The sequence below is a fragment of the Leptidea sinapis genome, chromosome Z (assembly GCF_905404315.1).
Source record: "Leptidea sinapis chromosome Z, ilLepSina1.1, whole genome shotgun sequence".
Classification (NCBI taxonomy): Eukaryota; Metazoa; Arthropoda; class Insecta; order Lepidoptera; family Pieridae; genus Leptidea; species Leptidea sinapis.
The window spans coordinates 30,305,834-30,327,136 of NC_066312.1; the positions used below are offsets into that span (position 1 = coordinate 30,305,834).

At 35.0% G+C, this 21,303-nt stretch overlaps 2 long non-coding RNA genes across 2 annotated transcripts; both read left to right on the plus strand.

Moving 5' to 3' along the window:
- Window positions 1-3,689: 3,689 nt before the first annotated feature.
- Window positions 3,690-5,498, plus strand: LOC126978650 (uncharacterized). The gene is made up of 2 exons (XR_007732657.1): window positions 3,690-4,080; window positions 4,593-5,498. It is a non-coding gene; the product is annotated as an uncharacterized LOC126978650 (long non-coding RNA).
- Window positions 5,499-7,851: 2,353 nt separating this feature from the next.
- On the plus strand, window positions 7,852-9,481 carry LOC126978645 (uncharacterized). Its single transcript, XR_007732650.1, has 2 exons — window positions 7,852-8,917; window positions 9,261-9,481. It is a non-coding gene; the product is annotated as an uncharacterized LOC126978645 (long non-coding RNA).
- The last annotated feature ends 11,822 nt before the right edge of the window (window positions 9,482-21,303 follow it).

Genomic DNA, 21,303 nt, shown 5'->3' on the forward strand with positions numbered 1-21,303 from the left:
ACTATTAGCTTTCAAACTTAGCTGGATTATACTTCGTCGCCATAATATTGTAATTACAATTTTGTGTCAAATCACTGCACGTTTCATACCAAAATTAAATGTCAATGTTTACTTACGGCCGTTTTCAACAACCTTAGTTAACTTACTAGAGGTAGAAAAATCTATCCCTTTACACTTAATTACATTCCAATAACCTATCGACATAAAGCATTGGACTATAACTTTATTGGACATAACTATAAATAGACAAGATCTTGTCATTATAGAGTGATAGCAATGTATCCGTAACTATAATAGCGGCACGCTATGAAGGCCGTTTTGACATAATATTATAACAGTGATGTGAAATGTCAATTTATTCTCGAAAAAAATTTAATCATATCTATTTGTTTTGGTTGCAAGTAGTATCTGATTTAAAAGGTTTAATAAAACAAAAGTATAAATGTTTACTTAATATATTTGAACGAACCGAATATTGGAATGAAAATGAATAAGTATACATACTTTATATGCACATATGAATACAAAAAGATACCAAAAAAAGGTGTAACAAAATGCCAGATTTAATCAGATTCGTGCATACTGCTATTTTCACTGTCGTCACTGCTATTATCACCTGCATTAAGTTCGTTTTCTAAAATATTATCTATTTTCACATCTCTTTCATAATATTCCCTTATTAATTTAACACTTCTATTCACAACCTTTTCCCAGTTTCCTTTAGTCACAGCTTCTTCAAATATTTTTAGCATTGTTGTGGTAAATGGGGGTTCTGTATTGCGTCTTGCAGCATATCCCTTAATTTGAGCCCACATCAACTCAATTGCATTTTATTAACAATGGTAAGGCGGTAACCGTATAACTCTGTGCCCATGTTCTAACGCTATTTCGTCAATGACGTATCGGATCTTGGTTGGTTTGTTTTATTTTAAAAGACGTACTATCCAATGCCATGCGACGATGTCAGCTTTCTTTTGGGATTGGGCAGGTGGCTTGTCAATTTGCATCGAGTGGTATGGGGCGTTGTCCATAAATATAATAGATGGGTCAGGGAGGCTACACAACATTGAGGTAAACCATTCAGTAACTTCTTTTCTCCATTCATTTCTTCATGATAGTCTCCAGTGGTTTTTGACGCAAAAGCCATGAGAGAACCTTCGACAAACCCGTTGATGGTTCCGGCGTGACAAATTATAAGTCGCGATCCTTTTCCAACAGGAACTTTGGATTGCTGGATGCTGCAGTGTCATCGGTCCAAGAACGGTTTACAGTATGGTTAGCATTAAGCCATGTTTCACCTTTCCGCATCGGCGCTCTCCGCCGCAAAATGTACGCCTTAGTTCGGCAAGCGTTCGGCGCTCGCGAAGCGTTATTCCCGTTCGTATTATATTACGTGTAGTAGGGTAGGGCGGGGCTAGTTGAGCATAGGGGCAAGTTGGGCAATCGAAATATCTCGGAAACTATACACCGCACGCAGAAACATCAAATAGCGAAAATAAAGCGTCGATACAGAAGAACTTATCGCACGACCGCAGGTGGCGACACGTCGATCGAGTAAAGTACATGACCGCATTATTTATTTTGACAACAAAGAGTAAAATAGTTGTAAACAGTAGTATTTCGTCTGTTTATTCACATTCTCACCTTTGTCTTAAACTTTCGGGGTGGGGCTAATTGTGTTATAGTTGCTCAACAAACATGGATTCAGTGTATCAGATATTTGGAATGTGGATTAGACAGGAGTGTCCACTGTGCTGAAGCCAAATAAGATTGTAGGTAGTAAGTTTAAAGTTTACCAGGAGAGAAACATGCATACAATGTCAAGTTTGGAGAAAATGGGCTCATACAAAATGTATGCCTGGTGCTGGTCTTACTTTCGTTTGTGTCAATTGCAACAGTGACATGAGAGTTCATTATTCAAATAATTTAGTTTTGTCGTTTTTCCTATAAAAATTATAAATAAAAGATGATTGTCACAAACAAATTTGATTTCGTGTCTAGTTAACATTGAATCCATCTGAGTGATCAATTTGCCCTATGGGGCAAATCCTATATATCCTTGCTCAACTTACCTCACCCATGGGGTATGTTGAGGAAACATGACTTTCTGTATTTAAACAGCTGTAGCTCTTAAACTCAACTAGCTAGATACAATTACTATGGCCACTTTTGCTAAGGGATTTATTAGTACTTAATCAGTATGCAGAACCAGACATCAGAGTTATCGTTCAGGAGCTATAGTAGCTCAAGTGAAAAATTGCTCAACTAGCCCCGCCCTACCCTAATAAAATGCTAATAACTAGGGTGATTTGAGTGACTGTCACTGCAAGCTATTGAAACAAGCTATAAGACCATGTATGAATTATTTTATTTTATTTCACACAGACTTTTCATTCGACAATAAGTGTAAAAATAGGTATATTTTAAAATAAATGTTGATTTTCAATGTTAATTACTTGTTTTATTTATTTCCTTTTATGTTTATGTAATGAACATTATATGTTCATTATAAAATAAAACCAAAATCTTCACAAGGAACAATCTTCGTGCAGTCTTGATAACGACCGCTCGCTGCGCCGCCCGGGAAAGAGTGAACACAAAAATGCTATGTCTGTAAAGCTATGACGTCGAATATTGGTGGCCTTGAATCGTAACGGATCGAAATGTGTATCGGACTTCACTCGTTCATAATTGCGTAGGCAAATAAACCATCTTGTATACCTAATAAGGGTGAAAACTGGGTGAGGTAAAAGAGTGCCTTGGGGCACTGCCGAACTCTGTGTTTTTTGAATTTCATCTAAAAACACAACATTTTGCCAATTTTCAATTTCTTTCACCTGCTGAAATAAATTATATCTTGCCATCACCATATCAAATCTTTCCATCAATTTTTGTATCTACTCCAACGGTCTTCAAAATCTTCCTTAAAGAACTTTCCCCACCGAAGAATAATCCAGCTTCCTTCAGTGTTTGCACTAACTTTTTTCTTGTTGGATACTCCTTCCGTAAATAGTAGCCGTACACATGTCTTCGGATGGCATCGGCACCAAAGCTATCGATGCCATTATTGATAAAACGTTGGCGTGGCAATAGCGGCCGTGGCGACGCTTCGCCACGCTATATTATTGTTACCGCCATCTATACGTATTAACGTAGTTTTTTCTCTTGTGGTTACTTCGAATTTCAAAAGTTCTGTTTATTGTGGTAAAACAGATCTTACATAATTATTTTAACAATGTTATACTCCTAATTAGTATACTTCCATTTGTTGAGTAAATGCTTAAACAGTGATTATTACCTAGTAAGTACCTACATTATTATAACTCGAATTTCAAAAGTTTTGTTTATTGTGGTAAAACAGAACTTACATAATTATTTTAACAATTATATAAGTATTAATTATATAATTATTTCACTTAGATACTGTTACACAATAGATTCATTGTTAGTTTCCTATATTTATTATTTATAACGATCAAATATATCTGATAGCGATAATTCAGAAAGTGAAAGTGTGCAGCCTCCTGCAAAGAAAGCAGTCGCACTATGATACAAGACCACGTCATCAGTAAGTAAGGTGCATTTTATGTTTCAAGTGTGCATTTGCCTGTATTAAGAACGTATATATTTTGTAAAACTATATTAATTGTATAATCTACTCTCTTGGTAGATTAAAATTTACACAATTTTTATTGTATATAATATATGAATATTAATTAAAAATTGATTTTAATTTCATTTTTAATAAAAATATCCTCTTGTATGTTATCGCGCCCATTACAGGACACAGACTGTGGAAGGTCCTGTCACAGGACCCGCCACAGGTGCGGTCACCTTGTTCAGTTTCGAGCATATTTTGACGTTCTTATAGTTCTTACTCTTTTGCCCACATGAAAAATTGTGTTAGAATGAACTGACTCTCGCTCTCATATATAATTTAGCACGTCTATGTTACAAAAAAGTTTAAATTTCTTGTTTTAATCTGTGACAAGTTCAATCAGCGAATGTCGCGATTTCACGATTGTGTTTATGCTGAACTTAGTAAGTTTTAGTGATTTAAACTGGAATAATCATGGAATAGTAAGTAATATTTCATTTTATTTACTCTTATTGACATATTCTTTACTTTTAAAGTCAAAAACAGCCTTAGAACCAACGTACAACTTTACAAATTTGTACGTGGATTCCGTTTTGTCATGTTTGGTTGAAAAATTATTAAAACCTTAACGCATCTGTGTAGTTAGGTCACAATTATATTGAACTTCAATATAGTAATTACAAAATACGTGTAATTTAGTCGAAAATGTGTAAATTCCGAGCTCAAAGACATGAAGACACTCAAAAATCCTGTTCTGGGACTTGCCACAGATAGGAATTTTAAATCACAAAATGGCCGCCGGTTGGATAATATGGAACAGACTATTGAAATTCGAATTTTTTTATCGATTTTCTTTTGTTATTTTAATTAAAAATTATTTGTTTTTTTTTTTCATATAGCTATATTTTAAAAAGTGATTTGATGCTGTGTCTAAGGCAGTTATTATGACGAATTAATTAATTCCGGAAGACGTTAATTACTGATTTGTTTGCAGCATGCAGAACGCCTTCACCCTTGCACCCATCCGAGCAGAAGTACACACTCCTGCACAATATGATTTTATTAAGCCCGTAAAGCCAGACCGACTTAAGTGCCAATGCGCCGTCTGCAAGAAGAGGACCAATACATTTTGTAAAGCTTGCAATGTGGCAATGTGTGTATTCACTTGCTACGAGTCATACCACATTAATTTTTAATTTAATTTTAGTCCGAAAAAAAATACAGGGATAATTGGAAGGTGTTGAGGGAGGCCTTTTGCCAGCAGTGAGACAGTACAGGCTGTTAATAATAATAATAATAGTCCGAAAACCTTCTACTGACACGACCAAATTACAGTGTCATGTACTGGGATCCGTTAACATACATGTATAAGTTGTATCCATACTATATAGCCTTCATAGAGCAGATATGTTAAATTTTTCACTATGTTTAATTACATGGTTTTTGATATTTCTCTTCCAAACATGTTAGCTTTTTTGTTGTTCTATTTAAGTCCTAGTTCTATGTAAATCTTGAATAATTAATAATGATAACTCTTCCATCAACATAATTCTGCAAGATCTTAGTCTTTATGAGACAATGTTTTTTGTACCAAATTTGTCTCATTTTTGATACTTTCATAATCAGGATTTGTTGAATATTGCAACGTGTCATTATTTAAACTAGCTTGACAATAAGTTAAAATTATTGTAAACAAAAAATGCTTTGTCCCTGACGCCAGCAATGTATTATTAACTAGCGAGATATAAGACCCACTAAAGTGACTTTTGAAGAGGTGCTTTTTTGGTCCCAAGTTTAAAAACAAGTGTACTGAAAAAAAAATGTATAGAACATATGCCATTTGTTTTTTAACTGTATTATATATGTTAGAGTGTATAAAAAAAATAAAATATTACATCCAGCAATCGTTTTATTTTTTATACATGAGAGAATAAAAATTAAGTTTTAGGAGACCAATATTATTTAACATAGAACAATTGCATTGCAATACAAAGTTAAGTGTAAGTAGTGTAAGTAGAGTGTCGCAGTAGTACCGTCAGAGGCAACATCCAATGTAAGTATTACCGAAGTAAATAATGAGAATATTGAGTTGTCACGATTTATAAGGAATTTTCAAATTAAAAAATTTTGTATATGAAGAAAATAAATGTATATTATATAAACTGTCATCATTTTCTGGAGATAATTCGTAATATTTTATTTTTTAGGTATGCCATATTTAGTTCCTGTCATAATCTGTACTTTTGTGCCTGTACTTGTACAAAATAATTTCGATCTTTCACATCTGCCAGGCGTCCCGTGACAGGCGTCTCGCCATATTTTTCTTTAGTTATTCGTCTATCAGTTCGTTGTCCAATATATAGCGCATCACCTACGCGTTCAACCACTGACGTAATAGGTAAAATTGACCCTCCATTTTGAGATTCACGATCGAAATAGTTAGAAAGACGTATAACGAACTCACGCGTCTGACTGTTTAGAACAGTTCTTTGCATACGTTTGGCCATATCGACGAAATACACAACAAAAGGCGTAAACAGAGTCTAAATTAACGGGCAAGGGTCAACAGTAATGCAGTATCAATATCCGAAATCCAAAGCCTGGTCAAAACTATATCACAATCGCAGTGCACTCACAATTTGTACTTTTCCTAGCAATGTCAAGTCGAAACTGCTTTGTTTTGCATTGAGCATTGACGCGAGTTTGCCGGAGGTTATAGATGTGTTGGCCAGCGATCCTATGTGAGGATCGTATCAGATTTTATTTTTAAAAATTATGATTTTCGAAAAATAATTGGCGTGTTTTGTGGCAAATAAGTACCAATAATTATAATCTTATAAAAATAAAAAATAAATGTTCGCGGGACCCAAATATAGTTTAGAAATCAATGTGATAAATAAATTTTGTGTTCTAAAATTATACATTCGATAAATTTTTATGACTTAACTGCACGTCACTATTGACAATAAAGAAGAGTAAATTGCTCCTTCAATGTAATTATTAATTAATAAGAAACTTCATGAGTGAACAAACGTCAAAACGGCCATCGTAGCGTGCCGTACGTATAGAGATACGTTAATGAAAACGGCCGTTACGTAGTCCCACCTCTTAGAACATAGTATTTACTTCCTCTTAGGTCCAGCCGTGGATAGATGTATTCTCAACTTGATGGATGTATGTAATGGCTCTTCAGTCCCCAGACGGTGCTTCCCAGTATAGGCAGCTAAATAGACAATTCTCCCAAGTCGTTGATTCACGATATACGCCGCCATAACACAGATTGTGGGAAGGTGGCTCTAAAGTATGCGTACGAGACTTGTCGAGAGACGAGGCAAGTCGAGAAGTTCTGCGGACAGTTAAAGATGGCCGCACGAACACCTGTTACCAACAAGGCTGAAGACCCAAGGGCTAAATTAACCCGACACTACACCGAAGATATCATTAGACGTCAGCCTATACGAGATCAGTATGGCCCTAAAATAGTTTAAAAACAACAAGGCGAGGGGTGATGATAGAATTAAAGCATTTCTGAGAGCTGGTGCTCCTCTGCTCTGCTCAGGGCAAAACGCCGCAAGCGTGGCACAGAAGTATAGTGCTGATTTTCGAAACTAAAAAAAAGCTTGAACTCAGCTGAGTTTTACGTGAGCAAAGACTTACGCCTAAGAAGTACGCCTTATAGATCTTAGAGACGATACCTATATTGTAACAATAATTAATATAGAATTAGTATAATTATTCGTTCATTCATTGTAATATGATTCTTTTATTAAATAGCTTTCCTTCGCTGTCATTCACTATATTATGTCGTGTCTATTCTTATGACCTGTGTTATTTTCTGTACCCCTACCTACTACAAACTCATGATGAATGGCTTAATACAATCTGAAAGCGTAGCAAATACAGGAACAAATTAACAAAAGTCATATTTGCTGTGGTTGTGGTTTAACTCCTTCTAGTACCTACTTTGTTCTATATTCCAGCCGTGTACACATTATCGTGACATATCGGCGACATTACCGTGATGTAACTGTCAAAATAAAACCTTTCAAACTTAACAACCAACACAACAACTCAAACCAGTTGTTGTGTTGAAAAAAACGTGTATACGCGCGCTGTTAGTCTAAACCGGCTGCACATGCCTCGGGCATCCAATGCGTTCGGTGAAAGAACAACAGCTTACATAGTACCTAGACTGATTAATAAACTGCCACGTGACTTGACCGACTCCTTGACTGAGACTAATTTAAAACAGAATTTAAAAAAATACTTTTTAAGACTTGACTGACCACCGATCAACTTATCGTGCTTAACTATTAATTGTATCAAGTACTTTTACTTTTATTTGTATAATTATAATGTATAGCTAAGTGATTGTGAACTATTTTTTCTTTTATTAATTTAACTCTGTTGGTGTAGACTTAATTTAGCAATTGTACAAACCTCAGTGGTTTTTATTGCTTTGAAACCGCAATGTAAAATTTGTTTTTTTATTAATAAATATATATATAAAAAAAAAAAAAGTTAACACTATTTTTCGTCAACTGAAATCGCAATCGTCAGCCGCAGCAATTGAATGGCGTAAGTGGCAGTAACGCAAAAAAATCATTCTGGTTTGTCACAGAATATTAACACTACTAAATCACAAATAGATTAGAGTTGCAGCAATACAACATTTTTCCTCATGTCCCAAACTCATTGAAGATCGATTTCGATGAATGTCATTATAGAAAATTATAAAGAACGATAACTCACAGTTTGCTATTGATCGCAGTTGGAAGAATAGGGCCAGACTATAGGCAATATCATCCGGATTTTAAACAAATTTAAAAATTTGGTCTATAAAAGAACACAGAGCTACAAATATTGCAATAAAATATTATGTGACGCCAATCCAAGTCATTTTTCTTGTTGGCTGAATGCGCATGCGGCAGTCCCTTAACAAGAACCAGACGACAAGACGACGATAGATGAAATATCAACTATGTGTCTATTTTAATAATTAAATTGCAATTATTGAGTTATTTGACTTGTGTCTTTTGAGTTTTGACAAAGACTCCTATTGTTTTTGTTACTATTTACGATTACATAGAAAATTAAAAATTTAAATTATTTTGAATCTGAAACTGTGTGAACTGTGTTCTAAACTATCTAAGACAAAAATTTGATAAATAAACAACCATAATATTCACAGAGTCAATTAAACATTCAGTTCTACTCGAAAAAATAATATAATGGCAAAGGTTAAGAAACGAGTTCAAAAGCAAAATGCGCGAGGTCAACTAAGAGCAAACTTTCTGAAAACTGTAATTGCGCTAAAAGGTACGTAATTATTTTGAATATTACTTAACACCATATGTTTCAAATAATATTCGTGTTTATTTCAATTTGATTTTTATGAGTAGCTGGCACACATGAAATTTCGTCATAATACGTTCAGTATTTTACACATACATCCAACTCACAGAGATATACCAACACAAACTTATAGCCACTGACTAAATAACTAGGTATTTACAATCAAAATGAAATTAAACTGTGCTAACACCACATATGTACTTTTAATTTTATGGTCTATCACCTCTTTTTCACTTCAAACAAAAGAATGCAATGCATAATTATATTATTCACCGTTATAATTTAATGTGATGTCTTATTGTTTTAGGAAAACAGTGCAATGTTCTCACATGTGAGGATTCAAAATTACAGGGAACATTTGAAGCTTTGAAACCAAGGGGTACTAGAGTTGTGCTGAGTGATGTAATAACTCCTGCTAATCAGATAATGTCAGCAGCGATAGTAAGAGCTTGTGATATAGTGGAAATCACATTTGATTTTAAATGATAGACAGGAAGTTGATATTAAAATTTGTAAATATTGCAACAATTTTTTTTTAGATCAAGCATGGGGATACTCTCAACTATGTTTGTATCTAAACATACAATTAGCTCTTTCTACTACTATTGGAGATCATCTATAGTACAGGGAGACAATTAAGGAATTGGGGATTTCTGGAATTTGATTTATGTATGATGGAAGTAACAGAGGTGGAACTCCAACACAAGAATTAAGAAATTCATTTAAAATCTTGTATACAAATAACTTGTATACAATACAATCTATCCCCATACTAGCCATACCCTGTGTGGTATGAACCACAGTGGATATAATATTTTATAATGTGTGGATCTAGTTAAGTACTCAAGCCTACCTAAGCCTTATCTAGTAAGGTCACTCAATTATCACTAGACTAAGAAGTCTTTTATAAATCATGTTAGTTTTCCGTGTTTTAATGAGCTAATAAGGAATAATAGGTGTTATACACATAAAATGATAAGAGCAAGAGAACTGCTCAAAGTCACAGGGTGTAGGTCCTACATAAATAGATTAAAATCACCTTTCCTTTTCTAAGAAATGATAACATTGTGTAAGGATAGAGCAGTGTTTGCCAACCTTTTTTAGACCATGCCCCACCTTAACATTTCCAAAATTTTTGTGCCCACCATACATTCAGAATTTGTTGGGGTTTTTCAAGAATCCTAAACGACCCTGCAATGTAATCGGCAGGGCATATCAATTACCATCAGCTGAACATGTGTGATTCTTGCGCTTGATGCTGGCTTCACAGATATTTTATATTAGGTTCCAATTTACTTATCTTTAACCTCAAGTCTCCGTGTTATGTTATATGAAGTCGATTTTTTTTATCAGTGAATCATTGACAGCCCTAAATCCACATTCAGCTAATTATGAATATTGAAACGGTAGTAAAAAACTTCTTGAACATTCTTGTAATTTGCCTTGTTTGTTAAATCTGTCACCGCTATCTAGCATGCATTTAAATAACCCAAAGCAATCGGGTTATAATTGTGTCGAGTACATTTTAAATTGCCCCCTTGTGGGGCGTAGGCCCCACATTGAGAAACACTAGTATAGAGGCATCTTCTAGCATCCATGGTAATGAAATATTTAAAAAAAATACAGGCATCTTACTTATTGGAGGTTTTACAAACGATTATGAATAAAGAACTTATCAAACGTTCGATTGGCTTAAAACACGTTTTTAACTTAAGGAATATACTTACTTCGATAAGCGTTTTATTATTATTAAGGCCATTAGTCCGTTTTCAGTAAATTTGAATAACCCGGTGTCTTAGATTAATAAGTATGTTTTGTTAATCTGTGTCCGGTGTATAGTTGTTTGCCGGTTGTCATAGTGAACGTGGATGAAGTCATACCAGGCGTATATAATTGTGCACATTAGGTAAACATACCTACAGACGTGCGGAATCTTCGAGGCACATAAGCAGTCGGCTGTCAGGCGCCTACCGCAAAGCGAGTGCCAATTTTTATTCCAGTCATATTTTCCTTTCTTTATTCCCTGAGTAGGCGTGGTAATTGAAGTGTGAGCAAGCTAATGTAATAGTGTGTTATGAATCCAACACAGCGTACCTGTGTACTGAATACCTACGATTTAAAATGAATCTTATTAGCGAGTAGGTACTTATCTAAAAGTATCTAAAGTAGCAATTAGGTACTCTAAAATGTTAACTAAGTGAATCATTCGCAGTCTGATAATGGAACCGCAAAAGTGTGCTTGAAGACAATGTAAGCACACATTTCTCCTTAGTCGTGTGTCAACTGTGTGTCAATCAACAAGCCTAAGTGTGCTATAAAGGTGCTTAAATAATACATTAAAGACTCAAAAAAGATGGTGTGACTTATCATCGATAAGGTTATTTTATTTATATAAGATTGATATGCAAAAAGCGGAAGTAATTTAATAAAACGAATATTTTTTCAATAACTATGGTACCTACCACATACAGGGTCTGTCGTAAATAATGGATAATCCGATAAGTGGAGGTAACCCCGATGTCAGGCTACAATAAAAATCTAGTTTTTACGTCAGTTTTACCAACAGTGTAAACATGATGCATACTTTTAGTTTTTTTCTAAATTTTTGCTCCTTTGATCATTTTTGTGTATTTTTTTTGGCATCGTACTCCTAAAGACTTATTTAATTAAATTTAATTACATTTATAGCCGTCGTTATCGTAAAATATTATTAAAACTAACATTTTAAGTAATTTATTTCCGTTTTTTTGTAATTACTTGTAGTTTTGACCCTTGATTGTGAAAAAAAAAGTATGGTGCTATAGCTGCCCATTATCTTAAAAACATGTTTTTATATACACATACCTACATAAAATCTACACATACTAGCCATGGCTAGATAGTGGGTACCTTAGCAAATAATATTAGCTCCAGGAGCAAAAGAACTAAGCTAGGTCGGGATTTCAATTTCTCAAGTAATGTCATAATTTTCGTGATTTAAGCTATAACACACCAATACATGATTTTATTCCATTAAGAATGCAATTTTAATCTAAATAGTTTCTAATCGTCTGTTAATTTGCATTCGTAAAAAAATACATGCGATAGTCGCATGTATTTTTCTGTGTAACCAGTTACTACAAGTTTATTCCAAATTCAAAGGGATCTTCAGGTAAAAAAAACAACAAAGACGGTTGTACAAAGGCCTATAAAAAAAACAAGGTTATTTCTGGTCAAAACATTTATTGCTTCGATTACACTAAATGTTCAAAATGTCCTCCGCGTGCAGCAATGCACGCTCTACATCTCCTAATGAAGGATCTTTTAATCCGGCGTCCATGGTCAGCTTCTTCAATTTTACGAGCCGCTACTTGAATACGCGCTCGCAACTCTTCTATTGTATTTATTTCTCGGCTGTATACTTTCTCTTTCATACAACCCCAGTAAAAGAAGTCCAATGGGTTTAGGTCTGGTGATCGTGGTGACCATAAAATTGGACCCAAACGCCCTATCCGCCGACCGTGGTACTCATTGTTTAAATGGTTCCGCACAGAAACAGCGTAATGCGCAGGACATCCATCATTCTGTAACCACATCATGATTCGATAGTGGCACATCTTGCAGTAACCCGGGTAACGTACTTTCTAGAAAATTTAAGTAGATTTCCGCGTTTATTGTCGCTGGCAACTCCTAAGGACCTATGATTTGCCCACCAAAATACCAGTCCATAAATTAATTTTAAATTGATACTGCGATCTCTCGGCGCGTATCAGTCTGGGGTTTCGTAGCTGCCAGCTGTGTAAGTTGTGGAGATTCAAAAATCCATCTTTTCGGCACGTTGACTCGTCACTCCATAAAATTTTGTTAAAGAAATTTGGATTTTCTCTAATTTTTCGTAGCATTGAACGACAAAATGTAACTCTTAATTCCGAGTCCCTTAGCAATAATGTTTGAACCCTTTGGTAATGATAAGGGTAGAGTTCGTGCCTTTTTAAAATTCGGTGGACCTGTTTTTTTAGGTATACCAGTACGACGCGAAATGGCACTTATGGACGTACCAGGGTCTTCCTCCACTAATTCCAAACCTCCTTCATCTGGATTGTGTCGTTGAGGTCGTCCTTCTCTGGCTCCGCCAATACCGCTGCCAGGAAATCTTCCTTTTGAGAATGCATTGTGCACCCTAATGAACACTAGTCGGGATGCCGAGCATTTGGGTATCTTTCACGATAAACTGCAGCTGCTCTAGTAGCGTTGCCGTTGCATTCACCGTAAATGAAATGCATGTTTGCATTACTTGAGAAATTGAAATCCCGACCTAGCTTAGTTCTTTTGCTGCTGGAGCTAATATTATTTGCTAAGGTACCCACTATCATACCTTTTTAGAATCTACACATACTAGCCATGTTTTTAAGATAATGGGCAGCTATAGCACCATACTTTTTTTTTCACAATCAAGGGTCAAAACTACAAGTAATTACAAAAAAACGGAAATAAATTACTTAAAATGTTAGTTTTAATAATATTTTACGATAACAACGGCTATAAATGTAATTAAATTTAATAAAACAAGTCTTTAGGAGTACGATGCCAAAAAAAATACACAAAAATGATCAAAGGAGCAAAAATTTAGAAAAAAACTAAAAGTATGCATCATTTTTACACTGTTGGTAAAACTGACGTAAAAACTAGATTTTATTGTAGCCTGACATCGGGGTTACCTCCACTTATCGGATTATCCATTATTTACGACAGACCCTATATAATAAGCATCGTTAGGAACTATTTTGGCTAGTATAATATTTATAGATTATCATACTTTTATGTAATATTTACTTTTATGTAATAGCTATAAGTTTCTTTATACAAATAAATAAATAAAAAAAATATTATTGACAAGCCCCGGACAAGACCCGCTTGTCAGAATGGGACAGATGAAAGGACACAGTCAGTAATGAAAACAATAGAGTAGCTCTTTTTAACCGACTTCAAAAAAGGAGGAGGCTCTCAATTCGTCTGTATGTTTTTATGTTTGTTACTTCAGAATTGTTAACTGGGTGAACCGATTTTGTTAATTTTTTTTAACCGACTTCAAAAAAGGAGGAGGCTCTCTATTCGTTGGTATGTTTGTTACCTCAGAACTTTAGACTGGGTGAACCGATTTTGATAATTCTTTTTTAATTTGAAAGCTGGTACTTCCCGTTAGGTCCCATAGCCATTTAGTCCGGGTCTGACAATGGCAACCGAGAAAACCATAAAAGTCTTAAATTTGCTATAAGTATGTGCGCAACAAATTTACGAAAAACTCAATATCGCGCCAGCCGATTTCGATAATTCTTTTTTATTGAAAAGGATATATTTGAAATATAGTTTGTTGATAGTTTGGTTAGGTTCTGCTTATGTCTTACCCGTCGAATTTGAGTCCGTCACGTCATTATGGTCATGTAATTGTCGTAATCAAATATGATGATGATCAATGCAACTCCTTATCGACTTACAGTAAGGATAAGATCTGTGGCAGAATTTCTAACTGTCTCTAATAAAATTGCAATGCGCTTACGTTAATTGCTGCATTGCAAAATTTAGTAGACCTGCACAAATTTAGACAAATTATTAGTAAGCGTAGTTCAGATTCAATGAAAATCTAATAATTAAAATAAATTTAACAAAAAAGAAATAATGGAAGAGAATTAGCGCGAGTTGGTAGCAAGAGAGAGATCTGAAGAAATTTACAAAACAACCATATTTATATTTCACCACTTAAGGATTTAAGTGTTTTGGGTTTAACCACATTTTTAAATTTGGCAAAATATAATGTGATATCCGCTTACACTACATATATCAAAAAGATACCCTGGAAAAGCTATCTAACTCTAAAAAACAAATTTTATTTAATTCAAGGAACTTAACATTTAAAAAAAAAACAAGATTGTGTGGTTTTATGAAACCACGGTAAAAGTGAAACTATTTTCACATTATAGACATAGAACTAAAATTTTTTGGAATAATATTCCATTAAGGGTGTAAAAATCGCTTTATCAACCTTAATTTTATACTTGGAAAATTGGAATGATAACGGGAGATAATCTTTTTTATTAACGAGAGCTAATATTTTTATTGAACTTGTCTTAGCCCTGGTTAAAAATATTTATTGAAAAGGATTAAAAATGATGAAATTTGAATACTTTCAATTCTTTCTCATGTATATAAAGGTATACAGTTTACATGGCGTGATTGATTCCCTATACTTTTCAATCAGGGAGAGTACGACATACATAATACTTAACAATTATTTAGATTATATTCACATATTAAAAAACTGAAAACAATATTTTATAAGGGTTTCATTCAATAGTCTATACCTACACTACACTGTCAGCTGCTGCGAACTATAGGCGCCGCCCATCCGTCACGCGACATGCAACACACAGACGAAAAAGTTTGAGACGATGTAATAAAAGTTTCACTTTAATAACCAGATTAACTAATTATTTTATGTAAATTAAAGTTTTATATTAGAGTATTAGTTTCTCTCATTAAAGGTTACCTTTACATATTAAATCCAAATCCCTTAAGAACGCAAAGAAGTAACAAATATAAATACAAGCCAATAATTAAACATACAAACTTTCTCTGTGACTTTTGATTAAAAACGTAAAAAACCTTCGACTGAACTTGATCGGAAAGGGATAGACTGACGAACGTAAAACTTATAGCAACCCTCTTTTTCGTCTGGCTTTAAAAAATACGTAACTGCTACTCCACTGATGTCACTGTCCAATACGGGTTTTAAATTCAAAATACACAGCTGAAACTGAAAAAGTATTTACATTGCTGCCTATGGACCAATAAAATTTTAAAAAACTGAAGTCAAGGCAGAAATGTATAGACATAGCATTCTAGCGCTCTACAAGGTGTATTTCCAGCCACTCATACAATATTGCTCTCATCTGTGGTCTGTTGTAAACCAGAACTAGCTACCAAAGAGAAGTTAAACACTACGTTCACCGTGCGATTTTGCATGCAACGCAACAGCTGCCAGAATTCACGGAGATCAAGAAGATCAGAATTGAAGGAGACAATTATGTAAGAAAAAGTATATCGTGAATAAAATATATTTTTTTGTTTTTTCTTGTAGAGCTCTCTTTTGTTGTCAGGCATAAATAATAAAATTAAATCATAAAAAAGCAGGCTCTTTATGCAAGGAACGGCCGTTCAAGTTTTGAATTGAGATTATCATTTCATGTGGGGTATCGTATGAAAAGGCTTCATTGCACAAGATCAAACAACTATTTTATTATGTTTATGATGCATTGTTTTCGGTTTATGACCTATCAAATAATTTTGGTTACTCAATAGTTTGCACTTTTATGCATACCTGCTTATTGAAATTAAAGTTTTGTTAATGATCCTACTAGTAGGTACTACAAAAACGAACACTATTGTAGAGAATGTTTCTTCCAACTTTGATGGACCTAGTCTCGAATTAATACTATTAGGTATACTATTCTAACTTAACTATAATAATCTCTTAACTATTCATTCCTTTTTTAGTCACCACTCACAAATTTCGAAATAATTTGATATTTCATGTTCATCATCATCATTTCAGCCGGAAGACGTCCACTGCTGGACAAAGGCCTTCAAAGATCTCCATGACGATCGGTCCTGCGCTGCCCTCATATAACCTATTCTGGCGATCTTGATTTTTTTTTATGAAAATAATAGATGAGCAGGACGTTCAACTGATGGTCATTGATACGCTCTGGCCATTAGAGTACAGTGCCGCTCAGGATTCTAGAAAAACCTCAAAAATTCTCAGCGGCACTACAATTGCGCTCGTCTCTTGAGACATTTTTTTTTTTTTTTATGGAATAGGAGGACAAACGAGCGTACGGGTCACCTGGTGTTAAGTGATCACCGCCGCCCACACTCTCCTGCAACACCAGAGGAATCACAAGAGCGTTGCCGGCCTTTAAGGAAGGTGTACGCGCTTTTCTTGAAGGTACCCATGTCGTATCGTCCCGGAAACACCGCACACGGAAGCTCATTCCACAGCTTCGTGGTACGAGGAAGAAAGCTCCTTGAAAACCGCACTGTGGAGGACCGCCACACATCCAGATGGTGGGGATGAAATCCTAACTTGTGGCGTGTCGTGCGAAGGTGGAATTCGGCGGCAGGAATCAGGTTGAACAGCTCTTCGGAACACTCCCCGTGATAGATGCGGTAGAAAACACACAATGAAGCGACGTCTCTACGTAACGCCAAATGATCCAGCCGTTCACAGAGTACTGGGTTCCCGACAATTCGAGCTGCTCTGCGTTGCACGCGGTCAAATGGATCGAGCTGATACTGGGGTGCGCCAGACCAGAGATGACAGCAATACTCCATGTGAGGCCGGACCTGCGCTTTGTAGAGCGCTAGAATGTGGGCCGGCTTGAAGTATTGCCGTGCTCTATTTATGACGCCCAGTTTCTTTGAAGCCAGTTTGGCTTTGCCCTCCAGATGGCCACGGAATTGGCAATTGCTCGAGATTTCGAGACCCAGTATTCCGATACTAGGCGAGGCTTTAAGGGAAGTGTTCTCGAAGAGCGGTGATATGGCAAATGGGGTTTTTTTAGTGGTAAACGCGCAAACTTGAGTCTTCTGGGGGTTAAATTGGACAAGGTTCAACTTACCCCATTCCGCGACCTTCTCGAGAGAGGACTCGATAGAAGACACAAGTTTCTCCCGGCACTGGTCGACGTTTTCCCGAGAGAGACCTGCATGGCCCGTGTATACGGCATCACCAGTGCTGTCGTCTGCATAGCAATGCATGTTGGCGGTGTCCAACATATCATTGATATGCAGAAGAAACAGCGTGGGAGATAGCACACAGCCTTGGGGAACTCCAGCGTTCACGGGCTTAACATAAGATGTTAAGTCTCATTTGCCAAGTAATTTCACTAGCTAAGACGCGACGCCCTTCAGATCGGAACACAATAATGCTTATATTATTATACATTACTATGTCACGGTTAATTAATTAAATTAAAACACTATTTTTGATAATATTATGGACCTACTATTTTTTTTAATATGTACCTACAATTTGTTCGGAACCCTAGGTTTTTGTATTATTCGACTCCAATGTCACTTAAGCACATCATTTATTTTGGGAAAAAAATAAAGGTTTTAAACAATTATTTTTCAAACTTCATGTAGGAAGGCCCTAGTAACATTCGCAGCCGTCACCGGTTTGCTAGTTTTAATGCGAGTAATTTTTTTATTGAATAGTAAGTGCCTATAGGCATGTTGCTATTTAATAATAGTATTTTGTGCAACATTTATATAAGAAGGGTCAGAAAACGTAAGTGTGAGAGTGAACATTGTAATGAAGACGCCACGGCCCACGAGCGTTATTTGACTAGTTATACCTCTAACGTTGCATACAATACTTTTTCTACGTCTTAATAATTTTAATTAAAAAAAAAAGTAAAAAAACAAAAACTACATGTTTTCGATTTGCCGCTTGAATGGACGGGAAATGTATTGTATAAATACTTATCTGTGGTGAGAGTTTCAGTCCAAGTAATAGCCATGGATACACCCATACAGCCAACGCGGGAAATATAAAAATTACAGTATTTTTTTCCCGCTATTTCGACGGCCACTATGCCGACTCGCTGGCCAGACTAATATTTCTATGAACCATTAATATCGTGGCTGTATAAATGACCAATAAGAGTACCTAGATGACTTAGAATACCGGTAAAATTCTATGCTAGAGCAGTAGAAAAATAATTTATGACACAGTGTTTAAAATATAGGAAACTGTAGGTGTTCTATTTAATAATTGTTCCGGTGTTAGTATGAGGGTTTGTTATTAAGTAAATAAATTATAAAATCGAACGAATCGATCGCAGCAATCGTATGCGCAACAACCCATTGCTCAGCAGAAGTCATCTCGCTCTCAAAATCATTAAATGCCTCTCATAATTTTAATACTTTATAAGTCATACGTACAACACCAATGCTTCAATAATCAAGGCTTATAAAAATCTTGTACATCACCTAGTATAATATCTCCGAATATCGCACAAAGTACAAATCCATAGACTACCTAAATTCGTGCAAGCATTACAAATTAGTTACTCTTAAAGATAGGAGAATGTTATCAGATATGTCCTTACTGTACGACATCTGAAACAGCAACTTAGATAGCCCAGAACTAATAAATGTTACTCTTAAGCTACAACCACCAACCCGTCGCACCAACCATACTCCCATGTTTTTCATACCACACTCGACATATTCTCAAAATCGTCCAACGTGCCGCGTTCCATAACTTTATAATTCATCATTTCCAGGATTAAGTAGATATTTTCTATCTAACCAAAAATAAATTCATCCAAAATGAAATATATAATATCAAACAATTACGACTGTCAAAATAACTAATGTTGTGATTACATTCCGTCTATAAAACCCTCATCGTAATACCCAAAAACCCCACATAAGATATACACATACCCCAGACACACACGGAAGTAAACTGAATGTTATACTTACTCACTTTTTTTTTCTTGTTTCAGTTTATCTTTAGGAAGCTACTTAAGAATTTTGTCTTGCCTAAATAATATCTGTTGGCCCATGTTTTGTTAAACAATACTTTGGCAAATAAGTGATGTCATGTGCTGCAGATTTTATGAAATAAAAAAAAATTGCTATAATTACCAACCATGTTCATCGTATCTCCACAATACCGTAGCCTGTACTGAATTCATTAAAATGAAATAGCTTTAACAAAAACTCAACAATATAAGCATTCAGTAGCGGAGATTACAAAAAGGCAATTAGAACAATAATGGATGTCTTGGAATCCCAAGGCGGAGGCGATGTTTGCGATTTTCTTTTTCTTTGGAGTCCTGCATAAGGCTAGGTATTTTATTCCTTTTGTATCACAGCGCTTTGAAGAAAATATATCGGGAAATTTAACAAAAGAGAAGGTATTGTTTATCACATTGAAAAATTCGGGAATTAAATCATAAAAAACAGGATAATATACAACATCAACGTCCTTGGGGACATGTGTTGCTGACTTTAGAGGTAGGTACTCATGTGGACGCCAAATCAGTAAAGTCCATGCATTTTATTATTGTCGTTTCTTTTTTCGGCACACACGAGAAACTAGGAAATGGCATAAGTGGCCGATTATAAGTTATAAGTGCTGACCCGCCAAACGTTGTTTTGCCAAATAAATTAAGTACCTACCTTGCATTCGCTCATTGTGTGAATTGTCATATTATGTCTGACTGAATTATTTGTATTGCGAATGTATAGATATTTCTAAGTCAAAAATATGCGTTCGGATAAGTAATCACCGGAATAGATATATATATACTAAAACCTCCAAAACTTGGTGCATCAATTGGTATAAATATTATTCCAATGGGTTTACTAGTTTTCCCAGTATAACCGAAGGATAAAAACGGCTCTTTATTTATAAGTATAGATTTACATTGTTTAATATTTAGCCTTCTTTAAATAGGCCTCAATAGCTGGAGGCGATCCGGGAAAACTATTATAGCAAAATATAAATTGCCTATATAATTTGGTGTATGATGGTCTACTGTCAAATGTTAATACCACTCGGTGCAAGCTGCTCAAGCTCGTATATACGCCAAATCCAACACTATCTAAGAAGTACTAATATATAGAAGATAGATATGTCTTAATCTATAACATACAAGTTCATTTAGCATTGCAAGATTGAAACATAAAAGTACATAAATAACTGTATAAATGTGGAAAACTTCGAGAGAAATAGGACGTTATAATACTGTCGTTTCCATATCTTTGACTTCATCTGCGTAATGGGCGCTCGTTAAGATGGCTTGAAGTTTTATAAATTATACATGTTATTGTTTGTTTCTTGAGCTTTACTGACGTTGTTTGTAGATTTAACCATGTACTTTACTAGTAACATAAATAAGTTACCTAGAGTTAAGAGCTCCTTCAAAGATCTTGGTATAATTTTACATTAAGTATTAGACAGTATAATAGACAGGACTTACTGAGCACAAATTCAAGAAATATATTAAAATTTCTTTAATAAAGTAGGCGTTCCATATTAGGTATATTACATAGAGGATAATGATGTATGGTACTTGTCTGGTTCTACGCAGGTTACCTAAATGTGTATAATATTATAAGTATTAAAAGAGATATATGATTTCAATGATGAGCTGGGAGGTTCTTATATGTTCTTTTCCCCATGATATAGCCCCTTTACGAACTGATGTATCGACAACCAAGCGTCATTGCAATATGTTATCTTATTGTCACTCCCTATGGTAAATAAATATATTCTATTATATTCGCCCAAATAGTAA